Here is a 23,840-nt window from a genome sequence, read left to right on the forward strand (position 1 = left end):
CAAAATTAAAACTTCTCTGGAACCAGTACTGTAACATATTTTTACTATTTGTAACTCAACGATGATTACAACATGGTGACTATTTATGATGGGTCCCATTTTCCTCATGTTGAGGTTTTTGAGTTTTTCCTTGCCCTCATGTAGGTTTTAGATCAGGGAATGGTGTCGTAATAGTCTGTGGTTTGCAATACTCTTTGATCTGTGCAGCCCTTTGAGTCTCCGTGTGATAAAGGGCTATATAAATAATCATGACTTGATTTGAAGATATTCAGTTTTTCCTTGCTCTCATGTAGGTTTTAGATCAGGGGATGGTGTCATAATAGGCTGTGGTTTGCAATCATGTGTGGTCTGTGCAGCCCTTTGAGACTCTTTGTGATTACGGGCCAAACAAACATGACTTGACTCATCCTGAAGTTTTTGAGTTTTCCCTTCTCCTCATGTAGGTTTTAGATCAGGGAATGGTGTCATGATAATCTGTGGTTGGCAATAGTCTGTGGTCTGTGAAGCTCTTTGAGACTCCTTGTGATTAAACATGACTTGATTTAAATAGACTCATCCTGAGGTTTTTGAGTTTTCCCTTGCCGTCATGTAGGTTTTAGATGAGGGGATCTGGTCATAATAGTCTGTAGTTTGCAATAGTCTTTGATCTGTGCAGCCCTTTGAGACTCTTTGTGATTAAGGGCGTCACACATAAACATGACTTGATTTAAATTGACTCATCCTGAGGTTTTTGAGTTTGTCCTTGCCCTCATGTAGGTTTTAGATCAGGGGATGGTGTCATAATAGTCTGTAGTCTGCAATAGTCTGTACAGCCCTTTGAGACTGTCCCTTCTCAAAGTTTCTTCATTTTCCTCATGTTGAGGTTTTTGAGGTTTTCCTTGCCCTCATGTAGGTTTTAGATCAGGGGATGGTGTCATGCTAGTCTGTGGTTGGCAATAGTCTGTGGTCCGTGAAGCTCTTTGAGACTCCTTGTGATTAAACATGACTTGATTTAAATTGACTCATCCTGAGGTTTTTGAGTTTTTCCTTGCCCTCATGTAGGTTTTAGATCAGGGGATGGTGTGATAATAGTCTGGTTTGCAATAATCTGTAGTCTGTGCAGCCCTTTCAAACTCATTGTGATGAAAAGCTATACAAATGAACATGATTTGAAAAAAATAAAAAATAAAAGAAAATTGCTCCCGGAGAGGATTTCTTCTTCCGGGGGTGGACGTGACAGAAACTAATTGAGAATCACCGGCCTGAGCAGATCCCATTGTGCCCGAAGCTGCAGGGGGTTCACCAGTGAGTTGGTGGAGAGCCATCGTCAATAATAAAACAAAAACTCCGCAGTGGAAAAAAAAAATCTGACAAGGATCAGGTTCAGCTGCAGGCGAGCTGGAGCGAATTCTCGGCAATCCGTACACACAAGTTTGCTCACAATCCATCCCATTGAAGTTGTGATTTCAGTAGTATTGCTAAACTCAGCAACCCCCCCCTCCCTCCAAACTCCACACCACCACCCGCTGATAAGGCTCATTTGCACTATGAGGATTATGTTCTTTGATTTCTTCAAGAGCTTCAATGCCATCCAGCGTGGACTTCTGAGGGACAATCTGGAGTTAAAAGCAGACTCTCTGCAACCGGATTTTTTGCAGGACTGGGAATGAGCTACCGGCCATTTGGTGTACCAGGGGACAATGGCTCCTTTGAATGAATGAAAACTTTATTCGAACGTTAAAATAAAAACAGGACAAAAACAATAACTCAACAAAAAGCTTATTTTGCCTACCCCTTCATCTTCCTTATTAAATATGATTACAAGAATAGTAATAATATTAAAAATAACAGTCATGATATAACAATAGCAACAATAACACAAAGTGAACCATAGTTCTAGACCACTGGTGTGAAACAGGCACCCCGCGGGCCAAATCAGGCCCGCTAATGGATTGAATCCGGCCCGCGAGACAACAGTCAGAGAAGCGCAAGAGAGAAACAAGCTGCAGGTTGAAATGTGTCAACTTGATGTTGCCAAAGCAAGGTGCCTCGAGCAAAGACACAGTACTTGTATTTCTCTCTCTCTCTCCCACTCTCTCCCTCTCCCACACTCTCTCTCTCCCACTCTGTCTCTTTCCCTCTCTGTGTCTCTTTTCCCTTCCTTTGTTGCTCTCTGTCTCTTTCTCTGTGTCTTTTTAACTTCTTTTGCTCTAACTTCCTTTTCTCTTTCTCTCTTCCTACCGTTCGCACTTTCTTTTCTCTTTTCTCTCCTTTAGTTTTTCTATTTCTCTTTGGATTTCTTTCATCTTCTCCCTTTCTTTTCTCCCTTTCTCACTTTTTATCTTTTGTTTCTCACGCTCTCTCCCTCTCTCTCTTATTTGTTCTTTGTCCCTCCCTCTTTTTCTTATTTCTTTATCTCTCTTTTTCTTTCTCTTGAATTTACTAGTCCAGCCCCCGACAGAATGTTTGTTCTATCGTATGGCCCCCGAGTTCAAATGAGTTTGACACCCCTGTTCTAGACGCACTAATCCCAATCTCTCGTATCACTCATACCCCATTTTCTTCATCTCTGTATTTTGCCAGGAATGTTTTTTTTTGTATTTAAATTTGAACATGTGAATAGTTGGACATTGTTCCGAAGTTTGACTCCACACACAGACACACACATACTTTTCCTGGTGGTTCTCACCTTTGGGATCATGAATTCACTACAGCCCCTTAAGTTATAATTTCCCTCTTTTCGAATGCATAGTTTTTGGATGTTTTCTGACACTATGTTTTTGTTGACCATGCACTTTTACAAAAATGTTTTAGAAACTGGAAAAAAAAAGGAATGAAATGTATTTTAATATTGTTTCTGTAGGAGGAAACACACGACACAAACTAATGTTACCCCAATGCTGTAAAATGTAAAGAAGACAATACATTCAACTACAGGTGTTACTACGTCACTATGAGACGAGGAGGAAATAAGCTCCTCCAGACGTTTTCCTCTGAAAGGCCTGTGGAGTGCAAGCTCCGCCCCTTTTAAAGCGGCGGCGTCCCAATTTGTCATTGCAATCCTAATTTAAATGCAGAAGTCACATTAGAATATACCTTTATTGTCATTGTTACAAAATGGGTTAACATAACATAAGAAGTATTTTTGCGTAACAAAGTAGCCGTTTTTGTTAAGTGATTTCTGATTTTGTCATTTTGTGTTTTGTTGATCAGGATAGCTCTTAGTATTAAGAGAGGTAGCTTCTGTGTAGTACTCTTGTTTGAAATTTGTACGAAAATGAAACTGTGTTTATTAACTTTACGTGATCAAAAGGCTGCTTTTATATTTTTATAAAAGCATATCTAAATTTTATTTTATCTTATCTTTGCCCAGGTAATGGGCACGTTATGTCTGTTCCATTTTTTTTTTTAAATCCTTAAAATGAGAATAACATCGAAAATTTGATTTTTTCAATGCATTTCTTTGATTTAATCAAATGAATGAAAAATACAGTGATTCATTAATATTGTGATGATGTTTAATGTCCTACAAACAGTCTTTTTCCACAGACAGACTGAGGAGATCATTTCTTCCTCATGCCATGAGGCTGTTGAACTCCACCCGGGGCAGTAAAACCTCATATTAAACCCCACCCCCACAGTTGCATATTACCCTATTTTTCTTACAGTGTGTATTTCTGTAGCACTATTTAAAACGTCATATTGGGTATTTTGTATTCTATATCTTTATTTTATCATTTTATTTTCCAACACAAGGATACTGCTGGAAGTATGAATTTCCCTATGGGGATGAAAGAAGTATGTATCTATCTATCTATATCTACAATTGAATACTCATGTTGTGCATTATTCTCCACAAGATTTGTTGGATTAACCTTAGTCGTTTAGATAGTAGGCTAATATAGATACACATAGCATGTGTACGCATCATGATACGGCTTATATGAAGCTCTTATTTTCTTGCATCTGTAACTAAATTAGATAGATAGAGATAAATGGATACTTTTTTCATCCCGGTAGGGAAATTCACACTTCTAGCAGTATCCTTAAAATAAAAAAATACACGATATAGATCACAAAAATACCCTCTATAATGTGTTGATAGAGTTTTAAAATAGTGCTACATAAAATAAACACTGTAATAGAAATAGGGTAATATGCAAATATGGGGGTGGGGTTTAATATGGGCTTTTACTTCCCTGGGTGGAGTTCAACAGCCTCATGGCACGAGGAAGAAATAATCTCCTCAGCTGCTTTTCTGTTTGGAGATGATGCTGAGTCGTGGATGTGATGAATTCTCCATGATTGACCGCAAGATTGTGTTTTTTTTGATCCAATATGGCTCTTTCAACAATTTGGGTTGCAGACCCCTCGCTCCAAAGCAACAAAAGTCAAAAATCGTCTCTCGTTTCCATTTTGAGCGTTGAGAATTTGGGAAAAATAGTCCATTTCAGTTCGCAGCCAATTCCAAAGAAATCCTATTTTTGATGAGGACTCACGGAACCACATGAGGATCACATCAGAGGGTTTCCATTCAAATCCACCCGACGAAAAATAGTCGGTGTTGATAAGTAAACACAATTATTGCCAAATAAACTCATCCCCGACTCCCTCTTTTTTCAAACCGTTACATGGAGCCAGACATCAAAGGGGAGTTTGCACGGTCGCCCGGCGCTTGTCAGATATTGCTCTTCTTTAGCATCCTCCGTGAGGAACACGCGCATCGTTTGCTAGCACGCATTTATTTGCCGGGCGGCGGCGGGGGCCGCGCACTTCCGCTAACCAATGCGATGTGTTTGCTCGGGCTAATTGGGTCCCGGAGTATGGCGCCCGTAATGAATTTTCTGCCGGTGCAATTATGCCGTTATCATAACACACCGCCTTATTAAAAATGACAGGGAAGTGGCAAGTTCTCCAGACTTAAACAAACAAGCTATTAATTAATCAGCCAACACGAGGTGTCAACATACGTGGCTCTCCCCTCTGGGATTGACTAAGTCAATTGAATAGTTAGCATGCGCTAGTGCAATACTTGGAAACTGAAAGTTTCAGACTGCTGTATAGACCATACATATACCGTATTTTTCGCACTATAAGGCGCACTTAAAAGTCTTCATTTTTTTCAAAAGCTGACCATGCGCCTTATAATACAGTGCGCCTTATATATTGCTCAAAATTAAATCGCAAGGTCTCGCAACTTACGCAACAGCCGCCGACTCGATTTTCCCCCGAACGCCAAGTAGTCCGCGGTGTATGCTGGGATTTATTTACCGGCGTTTCATTGGCTAACCAATGTGTCAATCATCATTTGAATCGATCGCTATTGGCTGAAGTTATTCGGAGCCTCGGATAGGCTAGAGGGCCGAAACAAACCCTGCAATTGGCCAAAAAAGATGTGTCAATCATCCGTCAAATCGATCGCTATTGGCTGAAGTTATTCGGAGCCTCGGATTGGCTAGAGGGCCAAAACAAACCCTACAATTGGCCGAAAAAGATGACTGAATAGCAAGCTTGCTAAACTACACCATAAAGAAACATGTTTCATTAGTCTGTATTTGTAAATATTTGACTCTCCTGGATTTACTACACTCACGGTTGTAAGAAGACCATGATTGCGTATCATTATTGAACGTGAGAACTTAGGTGAGCTATGCGGCTTTATATTTTCCCGGTATCTTGTTTTAGAACGATCTTGATGTTGCTGTGATGAGTTGAGTGAATTCAACTCAATTCCAAGTGTTTATTGTCATATGCACAGTAAAGTTGCGAGCGAAAAAGAAAATAGAAACTAAGGAATGGTTGGCATTTCTTGAATCCCAAGACTTTAACCTTCCGAATGAACTTTGGAACTTTGAGTGACATCGTACAGACACTGTTAACGTACATGTCTGAGACACGTATTTGCTTCTTTGCAAGCTTTGGGAATCTAAGGGGGTAATCAGTTGGACTGAATCATCTGACTGTTTGTCCCCGTTCCCATTGTAGCGCCTTATAAACCGGTGCGCCTTATGTATGTCAAATATAGGACCGAAAACTATTTTTTTGGGGTGCGCCCTATAACCCGGTGCGCCTTATCGTGCGGAAAATACGGTAAATGGTGAATGGTCTGCATTTCTATAGCACTTTTCAAGTCAATGAAGACCTCCCACAGCGCTTTATAATTATAATGGCAGCATTGAAGAATTTTTCATTTTATCTATTTGACTATAAGGGATTTATTATAATACAAATTGTATTTGCTGAATGCAGTGGGGATTTTTCACAGGGAAGGCTTGGGGTCAGTGTGGCTTGGACAAGGATTATGTTTACAGAAAAACAAGAACGAGGACAAGGAGTGACTAGGAAAAAGTAGACAAGTTTTCTGATAAGCTTTCTTGTTGTGCGTCTTTCAGACATGGCGGCGTCTTTTGGCGAGGAGGTGGCGACTGGGTGGAAGCAACGTGAGAAGTCTGTCAGAGGAGGAGATGAAGCTGGCACCCTGACCCACCCCATGGGGGGAGCCTTCGTGACGCACCGGTCGGACGAGGTGGGGAGTTCCTGGCCCGCCCAGTGGGAGGAGTCAGCACGCCCACGGGAGGAGTCAGCACGCCCCATGGGAGGGGCCGATGCCCCAACGTGTCAAAAAGACGGAACACAGAAGACAGCAGAGACAGACGGGGGATCAGATTGGGGAACGGGAGATGGGAGGCTCGACAAGACAAATTCGACAATAATTCGGCAAAATTCGATGGAATTCACTTAATAGATAATTTAAGAAAATAAATCTGCTCCTGGGGCAGCACGGCGGCGCAGTGGTTAGCGCTTGTGCGGCACAGTTCATGTCATGGGAACCTGTCGTGGGGTTCAAATCCAGCTCCAGACTTCCTGTGCGTAGTTTATATGTTCTCCCCGTGCTTGCGTGGGTTTTCCTCCCTCGTTCCAAAAACATGCATTTCAGGTAAATTGGCCGGTCCAAATTGTCCCTAGGTGTGAATGAGCGAGCAAATTATCTGTCCCTGTGTGCCCTGCGATTGGCTGGCAACCAGTTCAGGGTGTCCCCTGCCCACTGCCCGGAGATGGCTAGGATGGGCTCCAGCTCCCCTGCGACCCTAATGAGGATAAGCGGTACGGCTAATGAGATGAGATGAGAAATCTGCTCCTGTGTGGAAAAGCCTGTCTCATGTCAAAATGTTTCCCTAAAATTAAGAAAATGAGCATGCATTTTTAGGAGAATAAAGTTTGTGTTTGGTTAATCCGAACAATTTGGTAAACGCTACATTTGTAAATATAGTTTCCTCCCTAACACTATTCACACACCAATCGGGAGTCAGCCATGCAAGGCGCCTACCATCATATTGGGGGCATTAGGGATTCAGTGTCTTGTCCAAGGACACTTTGACATATAACATGGAGGAGCCGGGAATCGAACATGCGATCTCTTGATCCCAAGACGAGCGCTCAACCTCCTGAGCTAATGTAGCGCGTTCAACGTTGGGTCAGGATTCTGTTTTACAATGTCAGAAAATGAACAAAAAATTGCAAGATGTGTTAAGTGAATACTGTGTTTAAATCAATTGATTGGGTCCCATAACCACATGGATTGTAGGATCACCATTTTCTGGGGTGTGTCTTGGGCAAAAACAGCCTGGCCAACATATATTTCCACCCGGTCATTGATTCATTTATCGGGCAGATACTGGGTGAATGTGGGTTGGAGGGCGTTACCCCGCATGTACACATAAAAAGATTTTATACATTTGACTATAAAGGATTTTATATGATTGACTGCAAATTACATGTATTCAGTTTAATGCAATAGATCAGGGGTGACGAACAAATTTAACACAAAGAGGCGAAATTTTAAACTGAGTCAAAGAGCCACACCACGCACTGACCGTCATTAGACGTAACCACGCAGATAATTGGCAGTCAGTTATGTGTCCGGAACAGCATAAAAAAAACATATTATTTAATATTTATGATTAACTCTGACAGATTCAAGAGGGGAAAAAAACCTAAATGTGAAACGACGCAAAGAGCCACTGTATATAGAAAATATGATGAGGCAAAGAATCGCGTGTTCGCCACCCCTGCAATAGATATTCACTGGCTGGGCTTTAGTTCAATGTCAGGGCAGGCTGTTGGAAATGCATTATATTTTGTCTTTGTCTTGGACTCGTGGATTGGCTTACGCAGAACGACAGGCGCTGTTGTGGGAGAGCCAGACCTCAAGGCGCGCAAACAACTGCTTAGCATGCCCATGGGAGGAGCCAAGACGCCATCTTGCAGGGAGACGTAAGCCAATAAGAGAAAGCTAACGAAGTTTAGGAATAGGCTTCACACGGACTCCAACGTCACTTAGTTCTTCTGTGAGGAAAAATAAACATCCGCCCCCGTGTGAAATGTCGGCCTTTCTGGACATTTTTCTCTCAAGAAACGAGCGCGCATAATTGTTGGATGAATCTAGGTCGTGTTTGGTTAATGGAGTCAGATAAATAATTCGAAAAGTTTGGTAAACGCTACATTTTTCCAATTCCAATACCAAAGGGCACAGTAATAACTCTCCTCCAGGGGGGCTGACCAGACCAGAGCTAGGAGCCAGGGGCCCTGCCACTTCGCAATTCACTTTGAAAGAAGCCGGCAAGCTGACAAGAGGTCCAGTCAAACAAGCAGCACAGGACAAATACTGGCCTGCACGCAACCAAAAATGTTCTGACCGAGTCGGAGTTCAACAATGAAAGAGAATCTTGCTAGCCAGCGCCCAAGCCTGGACGAAACATCGGCGTACCCGGTGAGACACAGCCTTCTAACTCAAAGAAGCTTTTTGAACCCCCCGGCTCCCTGTTACCAGCATCAGACCGACCTGCAAACCTCTGCTTTTGCTAGGCAAGCACTGTACCCTCCTACATTCTCCTGCTCCATTTTCGCCTTCCTGTTACCCGTTGCCGACCTGTTTCTTGACCCGTCCATGCCTTGCTCCTCCATCGCGGCCATCGACCCGTTTTGCCCCGTTTCCTGCCTGATACTTGTTGCCGATCTTTTTTCTGGACTCGATTACCGCCCTTGCTCCACTGTCCCAGCTACCGACCAGCTTTCCTGCCACCCACGACTATCCTCGCTGCCATCAGCTACCCGTGACCGACGATCATCGGATCGTGGAAGCAAGCACTGCTCTCTTTTTCAATAAAACTGAGTTCAATGAACGCTATTGGGTCCTGTCTCCGTTTCTGTCTTGTGACACCAGGGACGTCAAGACAGGGCCGTCACCATTAACCAACCAGAAACTCATGGTGCCAGGCATTCGTATTCATGTGACGTCACAGGGGAATTCTATCAAATTACAATAACGTACTTAGGCAACCATTGTTTTCTATCTAAATGGAGCCAGATAAGATTCAATTTCCATCTCCATAAATCCCAGAGTGTGTGTGTCCCACATCCTCGGGAACACATTTGCTGCCCAAGCCCATTTGTTTCAACGTTTTTCCCTAATTCCTTAATCCCTATGGTGGATGCAGAGCCAGAGCTAATGCTAATCGGCTAGTCTTCGGTACCGTCCGTAATCATGGTACCAAATAAGACTGACAAACTGGCTGCGCTGGTGAAAAACATTAAAGCGTACAGGGAGTGCAGTTTGCTGTGTTCTACGGAAACTTAGCATCCCAGACGCTAACGTGGAGCTACCACTAGACAGGAGCTAGACAGACACAAAAGCCTGCGAAAGCGGAGAGGAAGAAGACTCGCTATCTACGTGAACACAAGGCGGTGTAACCCTGGGCACAAAGATTTCCATCTGCCGCAGGGACGTGGGACTTTTGGCCTAGCGTGTGACGTCATCCTCTCCGCTGTTGCTAAGCTACAACACAGCACCCCGAGGCCATCCTGTTTATCTGTTCTTAAACAACAAAGGATACTGCTGGAAGTGTGAATAATCTATTCATCTAATTCAAGTGAGCAAGTATTTGGTCCCCCTGATGGTATTTTGATGCCATCCAGCTACCTGAAGCACATTTTAGGATTCGTACAGCAAAATCTATCTGGGAAGCCAATCAGCCGAGCTGCTTCTCGTATGATTTTAAAAGTCTCGCAAGTCAGGGAGAATAACTCAAAGTTAATATAATAAGCGTTTTGTAATATGGCAGATCGCTTGAATTACCATCCACAGAGATAGCGAGGTGAGCGGAGTGTCACCGAGGAGGAAAATGCCTCGGCATGTAAAAATAGACAAAAGTCTTTATCGACTAAAAGGCTCTTAGGGAAGCCTCTCTGTTTTATGACATGTGACACACATCCATTTCCAATTCGCTGATCTGCCCAGTCATCAGGTTATACTTGCTTGGCTAGACTATTTTGTAACACAATTTTAATATTTCAATTCCGCTAGATGCACCATCATTTTTGGACTATAAGGCGCACCTAGAGACTCTTTATTTGAACATCTGGTTAGCTGCTCCTCTTGCACTCTTTGCACTACTGTATAATACTATAAATAGCTATAATTTAGTATATTATTAGTACTTCAATACTCCAACTCAGCACTACATATTTATATCTGTACATTCAAGGAAACTGTGCGGGTCAGATGTATCGACATTTCCTTCTGTATACACGTGTACAAGAATGACAATAAAGTATATCTGAATCTGAAAGGCCCGACTGAAACCACATCACCGTTTTGAAAGTTTCGTGGTCACAGAATGTTGCCGCCGAAAAAAATCGGTGAACAAAACAAAAACAATTGATACATATTACTCCATCATTTTTAGTTTAAACGAATATAAATCGTATTCATACGTTTCAAAAATGGGATTCAAGACATTTTATTGACAGTTTTTAGAACAATGGATTGAATACTGAAGTTCTATACTATTTTATACGCTGTTTTGTTCCACTTATACTCAGGAAGCTTGTCCCGAGTTTGATCTCAGCCTTGAGTCGACTTTTTAGAAGGATGTCGTAAAAATGCCTGTGCTTTGGAATGTTTTGTTATGGTCTGTGCCATCTGGTCTGTGCACATTGCGGTGATTTGTCAATTCGCCTGGGGGGGTCAGAAGGTGTGTGACGTGCCTCATTCTGCCCGGAGGGCGATGACCTATCACCCTTCTCCCAAGCTTCAAAGGACGATTGGGAAATTTGCATCAACACGGCGCGGACCAATCAGCCAGAGGCTTGATCATGGGGCGTGAACATTTCATCGCCATGTGTCATAAAAGGGGCAACCCTGGAAGCCCCCGTCATCTCCTGCACACGATCGTAACTGGCAAGGATGAAAGATCCGATGTGTTCAACCCTTTGATTGGGCTAATAAATTAATACAGGGAGTGCAGAATTATTAGGCAAATGAGTATTTTGACCACATCATCCTCTTTATGCATGTTGTCTTACTCCAAGCTGTATAGGCTCGAAAGCCTACTACCAATTAAGCATATCAGGTGATGTGCATCTCTGTAATGAGAAGGGGTGTGGTCTAATGACATCAACACCCTATATCAGGTGTGCATAATTCTTAGGCAACTTCCTTTGCTTTGGCAAAATGGGTCAGAAGAGGGACTTGACAGGCTCTGAAAAGTCAAAAATAGTGAGATATCTTGCAGAGGGATGCAGCACTTTTAAAATTGCCAAGCTTCTGAAGCGTGATCATCGAACAATCAAGCGTTACATTCAAAATAGTCAACAGGGTCGCAAGAAGCGTGTAGAAAAACCAAGGCGCAAAATAACTGCCCGTGAACTGAGAAAAGTCAAGCGTACAGCTGCCAAGATGCCACTTGCCACCAGTTTTGCCATATTTCAGAGCTGCAACATCACTGGAGTGCCCAAAAGCACAAGGTGTGCAATACTCAGAGACATGGCCAAGGTAAGAAAGGCTGAAAAACGACCACTACTGAACAAGACACACAAGCTGAAACGTCAAGACTGGGCCAAGAAAAATCTCAAGACGGATTTTTCTAAGGTTTTATGGACTGATGAAATGAGAGTGAGTCTTGATGGGCCAGATGGATGGGCCCATGGCTGGATCGGTAAAGGGCAGAGAGCTCCAGTCCGCCTCAGACGCCAGCAAGGTGGAGGTGGGGTACTGGTATGGGCTGGTATCATCAAAGATGAGCTTGTGGGGCCTTTTCGGGTTGAGGATGGATTCAAGCTCAACTCCCAGTCCTACTGCCAGTTTCTGGAAGACACCTTCTTCAAGCAGTGGTACAGGAAGAAGTCCGCATCCTTCAAGAAAAACATGATTTTCATGCAGGACAACGCTCCATCACACGCATCCAAGTACTCCACAGCGTGGCTGGCAAGAAAGGGTCTAAAAGAAGAAAAACTAATGACATGGCCTCCTTGTTCACCTGATCTGAACCCCATAGAGAACCTGTGGTCCCTCATCAAATGTGAGATTTACAAGGAGGGAAAACAGTACACCTCTCTGAACAGTGTCTGGGAGGCTGTGGTTGCTGCTGCACGCAATGTTGATCGTGAACAGATCAAAGCACTGACAGAATCCATGGATGGCAGGCTTTTGAGTGTCCTTGCAAAGAAAGGTGGCTATATTGGTCACTGATTTGTTTTTGTTTTGTTTTTGAATGTCAGAAATGTATATTTGTGAATGTTGAGCTGTTATATTGGTTTCCCTGATGAAAATAAATAATTGAAATGGGTATACATTTGTTTTTTGTTAAGTTGCCCAATAATTATGCACAGTAATAGTCACCTGCACACACAGATATCCTCCTAAAATAGCTAAAACTAAAAAAGCCCCACTCCAACTTCCAAAAGATTCAGCTTTGATATTAATGAGACTTTTGGGTTCATTAAGAACATGGTGGTTGTTCAATAATAAAATTAATCCTCAAAAATACAACTTGCCTAATAATTCTGCACTCCCTGTATGTGGACTATACTCTGCTCAATAACTTCTCCGACTTTTGGGCATGCTCCAACTGTAAGGGTTTAACATTTTCACTAAATGTTAAAACCTTACAATATCCTTTAAGACTTCTCCAGGATAAATGCTAAACCCCGTGATACTACTCTATTTGTGCAAGGATTGATCAATTGATAAACATGGCTGATCGAAATCGCAATACATTGTATGAGACAGGAATCGACCCTAGGGTCCAAAAATGAGAGCGCCGACTCTTAACCACTCAAGTATTTTTGTGTTTAACACACGCTGGTGTCCCATTTAATTGTCTTACTGTGCCGAGGGAAATTATCCGAGTTGTGTGCCTGCGCGGTCTAGCGAACGTTATTTTTCGTTTGAATTGTTTTTTTTGTTTTTTGTTTTTTTACCGGAGCTGTAGCGGCACCTGCGGGATTTTTTTTTCTAATAAAAGAAATGTGCAGAAAACACCGCACTAAACCACCAGTGGTGTATGTGAAAAATGTATCCCATTTACAGGACACCCAGTTAAACCACCAAAGCAGGTCCGTGACCACAGAGGATGGGTAATTGAAGCTTTATTTCCTCCTCTGATAGGTGAAAACTGCAAAAGTACATGACAATGCCATTAGACCATGTGCCAATAAGTTTACACGAAAAATCAAATACATAATCCTTAAAGATATATGTGTCTATACATAATTTAAACACTTAAAAAAGTACAGCATTACCATTTTAATTCTTCCACATGGATGGAGTTTAATTGGACTACGGATGACAAATGGATCCCAGAACAGGAAGTGAAACTGAAAACCCAAAAGTGCATACAATTCGCACCAATTATACACTAATAAATATGGTAGTGCTTACAGTACTTTTAGTATATGTGCCTTACAGCCTTCTATATGAAAATATATGACGAGACTATTTTTGTCACGGTTGCCATGGCGCCCAGTTGGTCCCAGCCAGGTGGCGCCAGGTTCTGTCGCGGTAGCCACGGCGCCCAATTGGCCCCGCCCATGGACACCGACTGAGACGCGTTGACTGATTGCTCCTTGGGAGTACTTAAACACAGTCCTTTGAGCCGTTGTCTGTGAGACTTCTGCAAGACTCCTGTTAAATGCCGAGTTCTGTGAATCTGCCTGTGTTTGATCCCGGTTTATTTTAGGCCTGATCCGTTTGATTTTTGACAACTTTTCTTGTTCGGATTTGAATCCACTTCCGCGACCACCGATCCCCGGATCGAGTGTTCGCGCATCCCTCCTCTCCCTAATAAACTGTGAGTATGTTACGCTATTGGGTTCTAAATTCTGTTTCTTGCCCTGGTTCGTGACCATTTTTGGGGGGTACGGATTATAATTCAAGTCTATTTCTGTGTTTGCATGGTGATATTGCTTACTTCCAGGAGACCGCGTTGAGGGCAGATGAAACAAGTGATTAAAAGTAAATAAAGGCCGTAAACATAATATCTACTCTTTGAAATATTAATGTGCCACGGTGATACGGTTACATTTCGGAGTTTGAATATTTTAGATCCGACTTATTAGATCCGCCGGAACGCAAGTCATATTTCAGCCACGCAGCAACAATCCGTTTCGATCTTAATGGCAGATTTATTTGGTTTCCCTACCTTACCAACGATACCTGCCTATAACCACGTTAAAGCGGTCATTTGTAATAATCGGCTCGGGACAGAAACTCATCGATCAGTTCCAGTCGCTTTACTTTTTAATGGGATTACATAGCAGACAAAACGCGAGGAGGATGTAAATATATTTCGCTTTGTGGCCAATTTTGTATGTACTGTAAGAGGGACGTCGTTAGATAGGAACAAGAAGGATGGTCCGACTTGCTCGGTAAACAAGCGTGCCGGGTTCTAACGCAGAGTCATTTGTTAAACACACTACTTCCCATGTTTACATTAGCGGAACATGGTAACACACCTCTATAAATTTTGGGTTCGAGACATTTTGGGATGTGCGCAATAAATCAAAGAGATAAATTCACGTAGAGACATTCAACCGCTACTATTGTGTGTAAACGGGAGAGTAGGGTCTGGCGTTTCACAAGTCCTGTTTCTCTGTGTGGCCTAAAGGATTTTATACATTTGACTATAAAGGATTTTATACTCTTGACTCAGTTTAATGCAAGATTTTCACTGAGTAGGCTTTAGAAAGACGATTTGAGATGAGTCAGCAGACCAGTGTTTGACCTGATGCCCGCATGTTGGTTTAAGATCAGGTAATTGTGTCATTGTAATCCTGTGCAGTCCTTTGAGACATTTTTGTGATTAAGGGCGTCATAAATAAATTTGACTTGACTTGAGTTCAATGACAGGGCAGGCTGTTCAAAATGCATAGTATTTTGTCTAGTTCTGTTGATAACAGGACGCGCGAGTGTGCTGACACAATGTTCCAGACATCAAGGCGCTGTGTTGTTAGAACGTTGGGCGCAAAACAACTGCTTGGCATGCCCATGGGAGGAGCCGAGACCCCATCTTGAGGGGAGACGTGGGCCAATAAGAGAAAGTTAAAGGACTTCTGAAGCCAGAATGGATAACACTCTCGAACCCGCGGGTTTCTTCTTGGCTCTTGGGATTATTGTAGACCAGAATTTTCCGAGCGAAAGCTTCGAGCAGGGGAAAATTAAATCCGAAAGCTATGAGGGGCAAGTCCATCCATGATTTTGTTTAATACCAACAGAAGCCTAAAATCACATATTAAGCTGACAGGGAGCCAATGCAGGTTGGCTATTCTGATCTATGCTATTCTAACTTTGGGTAACTCAAATTTGAGAGAACTAGGGCTGATAATGCTGCCCTCAATTGACTGAGGGAAACTGAATCCTGAATAAGAAATAAATTAACCGAATCAGAGTAACAAACGAAGGCAAGGTTCATTTCTGCTTGTATAGGATAATTTGATACGTATATCCATGCTGAGATGTTGACTTCATATTGAAGGTGAAACTGTGTGAAATACAGTTGAATAATTTATTAACAGGAATGATGTCTCTTACAAAATCCAATACATTTTAAACTATTTTTCAGTAACGACAACCAGGATTTTTAAAAAAAAAATGACAGAAACAAACTAACTTAATCAATGGTGGAAAATTAAGCAAGGAATTCACGGTTAAAGTGTGCTGTCTTTTACTCTTTATTTGTAGTACAACATGCTAGAAGAAAGAAAAAACGTCTTGGATAGTACCCAGAAATAAAGAAGTGTATGCTTGATTGGTTTGAAGCTCAGCGATAAAGACAAACTGGATATGGAGTGTCTCGCCTAAGTGTCGGGCCAATAAATATGAATGGTTCCCTGCTTCAACAGGTTGGTGAACACATTCGATTTTTATGTGGCTATTTTAAAACATTTCAAGTGTTCAATGAGAGTGGAACCATTGTTTTCGAACGCCTCTCAGTTCCAACAAATCGGAGTCCGACCGAAAATTTCGAGAAATTCTTGCTTTGCTGTTCGGTCAAAAAAATCGGATAACGCGAACGTACGATTAGCCCGGGTTAGCTTCATGTTTACGTTTAACATTTAAGGTAAACATTCAGGGTGTTGGAACAGATTAAAACGATTTACATTATTTTTAATGGGAAAAATGATTTCGGTGACGGAACAAATCGGTTTTCGAACAGGGTTCTGGAACCGATTATGGTCGAGAACCCAGGTTCCACTGTATTTACGGTAATTTGCTACTTTTTAACAACTTATCTTGAAGTTGACCGACTTAGTTACTAGTTACCTCGTTTGTAACAAAAAAATGTAACAAAGGACTGTTTCTCAGTACTGCGCCCAACCTTGGTGAACAGTAATTAAAAGAAAGTACTCAGGGACTGCCAACGGCAAAATCCCATGGCAACATGTAATGGATACTGTGTTGCACCATCCATTTAGCTGCATAAGAGCCCACAAGCACTTTATTTTTATTTACCTATTTCAGCGGAGATAGCCATCTGTTGTTGCAAGGCACTCTGGGATTTTGATGGGGCTGAACATATAACCACACTTACTGGATTTTCCGGACTATAAATACCCCAAAATAGCCACCTAATAATCTTGTTCCACGGACAGACTGAGGAGATCATTTCTTCCTCATGCCATGAGGCTCTTGAACTCCACCCGGGGGAGTAAAAGCCCACGTCAAAACCCACATTTACATATGACCCTATTTTTCTTGCAAAGCTTTTTTTATTCAAAGCTATATTGTTGCATAAAATATAAGTTTCTTTTTTATTGTTAAATATCATTATATACTATTTCAGTCAACAAATGTCTATAAGACATTTAAAAATGTAATATTTTTATCATTGTAGTCATTTGAGAATTCCTTTTGCTGTTTCTTTAATCGTTTGAATACACAGAGAGGAGATATGGCGAAAAGGGAACGCTCTGAGTTAGTTTAACAAAACTTTTTTAGAAAATACCTAAATAAGACGTGTATCACATACAACTTTTAGGGATTTAAATTATATCAAAATAATGTTTTTCGAACTAATAATTCTATATTAATTTGTATATTTTCGAAACTAGTTCCCTCCTCATGCCATGAGGCTCTTGAACTCCACCCGGGGGAGTAAAAGCCCACATGTAACCCCACTCCCACATTTGCATATTACCCTATTTTTATTATAGTGTGTATTTTCCATAGCAGTATTTAAATACTCTATATCACCACGTTATATTGGGGTATTTTTGTATCCTATATCTTTTTTTATCTTATTTTTAACACAAGGATACTGCTGGAAGTGTGAATGTCCCTACGGGGATGAATAAAGTATCTATCTATCTCTCTAATCCAGTGTGCCTTAAATACAGACACAATTGAAAAAAAGCGTTATCATATTCGAGCACTAATCACAATTGTAGAACAGTGTCAACGGGAATCGAACCGGATAGCAATGGTTGGCCTACCGAATCTAAACCACCAGGCGCCCAAGGACATGGAAGGTTGTTCACAACATTGAATGCAACAGGAATCAGCCTCTAATTGCGGTAGAGAGAGTATCAGATCCTATGCACGACGAATACAGAGGACAAATGAAAAGGCATTAGGTCTTAACTCACTATCAAACTATTTTAAGTCACAGTACCAGATAGCAGGTACCAGCTCTCTTAGAGTAGAGGAATAAGCATTGTAATTGTGAATACTCATTGAATATCACAAACGTTTGAAATATGTGCAGCTATACGTTTTTATCTTTCAGGATGAACAAATTACCTCCTACTATGTCTTTCTCTTCATCCAGTTCAGAATCCCGTACCGAGGTCCTGTAAGGTCATCATTGCCTGAACTTCAATCTGACTCCAAGACACTTCACGTATCTTGTCCAATCCCTTACAGTTGGAGCATGTCCAGAAGCCGGATAAATTATTGAGCCGAGTATAGTCCACGTATTAATCTATTTAGCCAAATCAGGACTCTGCCTTTGCCAATTACAATCGTGTGCAGGAGACGTCTTTCAGGTTGCTCCTTTTATGACGCATGGGATGCACTGTCCACGCCCCCTGATTGAGCCTCTGGCTGATTAGTCCGCGCCGTGTTGATGCAATTATCCCAATCGTCCTTTGAAGCATTGGGAGAAGGGTGATAGGTCATCGCCCTATCACTTCATACCTGTTAGGCCTCTCGGAGATTATCTAGAAGACTCTAGCTGAACTGCTAGGTTGACTTGTCCTTGCTTTGATGTCTTATTATCTAAAATCACTCTTATAAACATTATCCAGTTTGAACCAGTTAAGACCATAGAGTCTTCCATTGTCACATGAGTTGGGTGGCCAAGACACTATAAGAATAGACACTATCTTAGATAAGACAGACTTGTTTTGCGTCGTGCTTACAAAAGGCTCCCCTGCTGTGTTTTTAATCGTACTAGCATCCAATATGGACTACAGTCTCTTGGTTCTAATTTCTAGTACCACAAACATTTAAGATAAGATGGTCAAAGTTGAGGCGAACCTTTTATACGTAGGCTGTTCAGGTATCCTAGATATAATACCACAGACACACATTTCTTTTTAATGTCGAACGGTTGCATTTCAATGACTTCGACAAAGACAAAGAGATCAAATTGTATGATTGGGGATTCAGTTTTACTGGAAGACAGTGGACAAAGTGCTACCGTGAAGACAAAGCATCCATCATTTTCAAAAACTGCCTCCGACCTTGGTTTTGAGCAATGCTTGGTCTTCTCAGTGTCAGTGACCTTGCTCTAAGCCTCATGGCTTCCCTAAACTTTGGGGCGATGTTGCTTGAAATTCCAGACCTCGGTCGGTGTGCTTTTTTTGTTTTTTCCCCAAACAAACGGTGCTTGACATGGCTGCTGACGGGGCCCGAGTCAGCAGTGGTAAGACCACAGGACGGTGTCATTTGAAATGATGTCGCTGACCTGGGATTGATAAATGGCTGCAATTTTTTCTTTTTTTCGCTCTTCAACGATCCTGTACCAGCAGGCGGTCACACCGACTCTTCACATGATTGAACTGTGCAGCGTTCCCCTTTTTTCACCTCGTTTCCAGTATTAGAATCGAATCGTCTTTATTTTCCTTAATATAAACAAAATGAACTCTGGGGGAAACATTTCAGCAAGACTTTAAAGAGATAAAAGACAAAAACAGACAGGAACAACAGGCGTAGTGCTGGCCTATTGTGTCAATAGTGCAATGAGATGAAGTGATAGATACTTTATTCACACTTCCAGCAGTGTCCTTGTGTTGATTAATCACAGATTAACAGGATGGCCTCGGGGTGCTGTGTTGTAGTTTAGCATTCCCGTGCCGGCGTAATGAGGGGGCCCTATCGTGGCTGCAGAGCCGGAGCTAGGGTGAAGGCTAAGCAGCTAGCGGTCGATATAAGCCTTCAGTACCGTCCGTAATCATGGGAAATGTGAACTCTCTACTAAATAAGACCGACGAACTGGCTGTGCTAGTGAAAAACATCAAAGGTACGGGGAGTGCCGTTTGCTGTGTTTTACGGAAACGTGGCTCACGTCTAGCATCCCGGACGTTAACGTGGAGCTACCCGGCTTCAGCGCTGTTAGGGCAGACAGAGACACAAAAGCCTGCGGGAAGCGGAGAGGAGTCGGACTCGCTATCTACGTGAATCGAGGTGGTGTAACCCTGGGCACAAAGGTTTCCATCTGCTGCAGGGACGTCCAACTTTTAGCCTAGCATGTGATGTCATCCACTCCGTTGTTGCTTAACAAAGAGTTGATTCCTCAAATAAACACATGTTGTGCGTTAAAACCCATAACCATAGGATATAAAGTCATCCAAAGTGTTAGTTTTCAAACGGGAGAAGAAATAGTGAAAGAAAATGAAAATCATTTCTTTGATCACTTTAGCTTGGTGGGCGAAAAGGCACAGAAAATTTAATAATCAGTAAATTAATGGCATAAAAAGTGTTCTTGGGGGTCTTTTCAGAGGCTCACAATGACCTGACCTGGACAATAAGACTGAGGCCTAGTTGCGAAAGTTCTCATTCATATGCAAACCAAGTTCTTAAAGTGACCCGAGTGATACGGTCAGCATTACTGCTTGTTCCAAAGTCCAACTCGGATATGAATTCATCATGAATTATTGATTTCCCTTCCACCCAACACCGGCCAAAGTCTGCTGAACAATTGTTCTTGACCGTCCAAAGGGACGAGCAGTAGACTATTTGCTTTTATGACTCTAAAGCTCCGCAGCTCCCTTCCCCAAAGAAGCCAAGGAAGTAATTAATACGTCTTCCACAAAAACAAAGTGAAAAAACAAATTAAAAGCTGAAGGTTGTATTCACCTGTACCCACGTTTACTGCAAAAATCCTACCAAAAAATACCTTGTGCAAGACACCGCAGGAATTGGGGTCCCTGTGACCCAGCTGGTTAAGGGATCCATGATCCCTAATTGCATTTCTAGCAAGTCAAGTCAGGTCATGTTTATTTCTATCACCCTTAATCATCAATATTCGACTATATTTTATATATATATATATATATATATATATATATATATATATATATATATATCTTATACCACAGCCATATCCCCCTAGTGGGCTAGAGTCATTTCTGACTCTTTTTGGGAGATCGATTCAGAGGAGGGGATTCCCAGCCCCCTCGCTCAACCCAACTGAGGTGTTGGGAGTCATTAGGTGAGCAAACCCCCTCAATTCCAACCTCTAATGCTGAACGCCAAGCAGGGAGGCAACGGGTACCAATGTGTAAGTTTTAGATATGACTCGGCCGAGGCTTGAACCAGCGACCTCCCAGTCTCGGGGCGGGCGCCATTCCCCAAGGCCACCGAGCTTTTGTGCATAATTTTACAAAATATTTGGTCATGTTGGGATTAAAGAAGCAAAAAAAAAAAAAACCTGAAGGGCCGTTCAGGACCCGAAAGAGCCGGTTCCTTTAAGTGAGCTGAGCCGAAGAAGCCGGCTCTCGAAAAACTCTACCGACTTTACTCAACTTCGTTCAACTTCGACCTTGACTTCAAAATACCTCTTTTTTTTCTCAACTTTTCACTACTTTTTCATTTTGGTATTTTTTTCTTTTTTGTTCTATCCCCGCCTTCCTTTAAGTCATTTTGTGCATCTCATCTCACCTCATCAGCTGCACTGCTTATCCTCTGTAGGGTCGCGGGGGTGCTGGAGCCCATCCCAGCAATCATCCGGCAGGGGACACCCTGAACTGGTTGCCATCCAATCGCAGGGCCATTTTGTGCATATATTATATATATATATATATATATATATATATATATATATATATATACCACAGCCATATCCCCCTGGTGGGAGGTGGCTAGAGTCATTCCTGACTCTTTTTGGGAGATTGATTCAGAGGAGGGGGTTCCCAGCCCCCTCGCTCAACCCAACTGAGGTTTCGGGAGTCATTAGGTGACCAAATCCCTCAATTCCAACCTCTAATGCTGAACGCCAAGCAGGGAGGCAATGGGTACCAATGTTTAGGTCTTAGGTATGACTCGGCCGAGGCTTGAACCACAACCTCCCAGTCTCGGGGCGGGCGCCATACCCCCAAGGCCACCGAGCTATACCTACTCTAAAGTGCACGATCCTTACATTAGATAGATTCAGGCCGCAGTTTGGAACGATGGGTCCTCAAGTCAGACCAGTTGAGAACCACCACCTCAGAGGGTTAAATTCCGTGGCGTAGGTATGGAGTATTTTCACCTGGGAGGCAAAGATGCAGAAATAGAGCTCAGATGAATAGACAAGAGTGGACAACCGGCGGGGAACTGTGATAAATGAGCTGACAAATGCTGTTTGTGTAAGATCATGATCGCCGTGAGAGAGCTATAATCCACACTGGCAAACCGAGCCAGTGGGCCGCATGTGTGCGCTTCAGAAGAAAACAGAAGCCGGCGGATGTGTGTACAGAAGGACGTCGAGTAAAAAAAAAAAGAACGTGAAGAAGAAAAAAAGCCGGGCCCGGAGAGAGAGACAGCTAATCCATATCTCGAGCGTCCGGGGCTAAAAGAGGCTTCTCGGGATCAGGACGGCTATTGGGTCCAAACAAAAGACGATGACGGCGTTTGATGAAGCGTGTTTACAAGAGCGCCCGCTCGCCGGGGACGTTCCCCAGCTGCTTTCTTTTACTTTGAGGACGTCTCTAATGTCGTTCGGCGGGGAGCCGGTCATTTGTGGCAGAGTTTTTGCCTGAAACCAATGTGGCGTAGCCCCGCTACCTGCGATGTATTTTGATTGGCTCGAATCGTCCGATCGCTTTTTTACATATGAGTGAGAATAGCGAAAACAACACCGCTATCACTTTCCGTCAGATCTATACAGTGGTGCCCGGTGTTCCCTCTAAGCTGCGCGCGTGCGCAATTGCGCACTGCTCGCACATTCTCAGCGCACAAGAAAATCTAGCCGGCGCACAAAAATCAGGGCTCAAAATTACTAATTAAGAAGAGACTTAAGTCAAAGTTACTGTGCATGAAGGTAAAAATACACGGGTTCCCCTGACGTTGTGTTCTAAATGCGATATTTTGAAGTCGAGTCGAAGTAGAACGAAGTTGAGTAAAGTTAGTAGAGTTTGTCGAGAACCGGCTTCTCCGGCTCGGCTCACTAAAAGGAACCGGCTCTTTCGGGTCCTAAACGGCTCTTCGGGTTGTTTTTTGCTTCTTTCATCCCAACATGACCAAATATGATGTAAAATCATGCACAAAATGACTTGAAGGAAGGGGGGAATAGAAGAAAAAATAACAAAATACTAAAATGAAAAAGTAGTGAAAAGCTGAGAAAAAAAAAGAAACAAAAGAGAAAAAAGAAGGAAACATTTAGAAAAAAGCAAGAAAAATAATAGAAAAAAAAACAAAGGAAAAAAAGTAAATAGAGAACAAAAAAAAAGTAACAGCTAGGAAAAAATAGGTAGAGGAAGAAAAGAAGGAACAATTTAGAAAAACGCCAGAAAAAAAGAAATGTAGAAAAAAAGTAAATCGAGAAGAAAAAAAAGTAACCGCTCGGAAAAAATAAACACAATTAGATTTCTTTTAAAGGAATTTAAAATGAAGTAGAAAAAAAACAGAAAAACGAAGAAAAAGTTTATGTTGCATTCAAATCATTTCCAATGATATCAAGTGAAACTTGTTGCCAACATTGTACTTCCACTCAAAAATGGGATTAAATACAGTTGTGTATCGTGCAACCGACTCAATAAGCCCCCAAAATTGTTAATATTATGCGACAAAATATATCAGAAAATAAAAAAAATTGACATCTTGTGAAAGAATTGTAAGAACAAACGACGTTTGTAGGCAATAGTACATGAGTCAATTCATTCAAAAGAGAAAAATTATTTCGCATTGCCGAAAACTCAGCAAAATATAACGTGATGTCGAGCTTTGGACTTGTTTGTTAATGACTTAGTTGCCACACTTGGGATTGCTGTTGCTCACTGTTGTTTCAAGCGTTGCTCACCGACTTTGTGTTAACGCTCAGACCCGTTAGGAAAATTAGAGGGAACATTGGTGGTACCTCTACTTACGAATTCCATCAGGGAGT

General features: G+C 42.2%; 1 long non-coding RNA gene across 1 annotated transcript in view; it reads right to left on the reverse strand.

Moving 5' to 3' along the window:
* Window positions 1-23,840, reverse strand: part of LOC148348712 (uncharacterized) — a 231,247-nt gene that overhangs the window by 186,998 nt on the left and 20,409 nt on the right. The window lies entirely within an intron of this gene.

This window comes from Urocampus carinirostris, chromosome 18 (genome assembly GCF_059441175.1).
Source record: "Urocampus carinirostris isolate Australia breed hairy pipefish chromosome 18, RoL_Ucar_1.0, whole genome shotgun sequence".
NCBI classification, from domain to species: Eukaryota; Metazoa; Chordata; class Actinopteri; order Syngnathiformes; family Syngnathidae; genus Urocampus; species Urocampus carinirostris.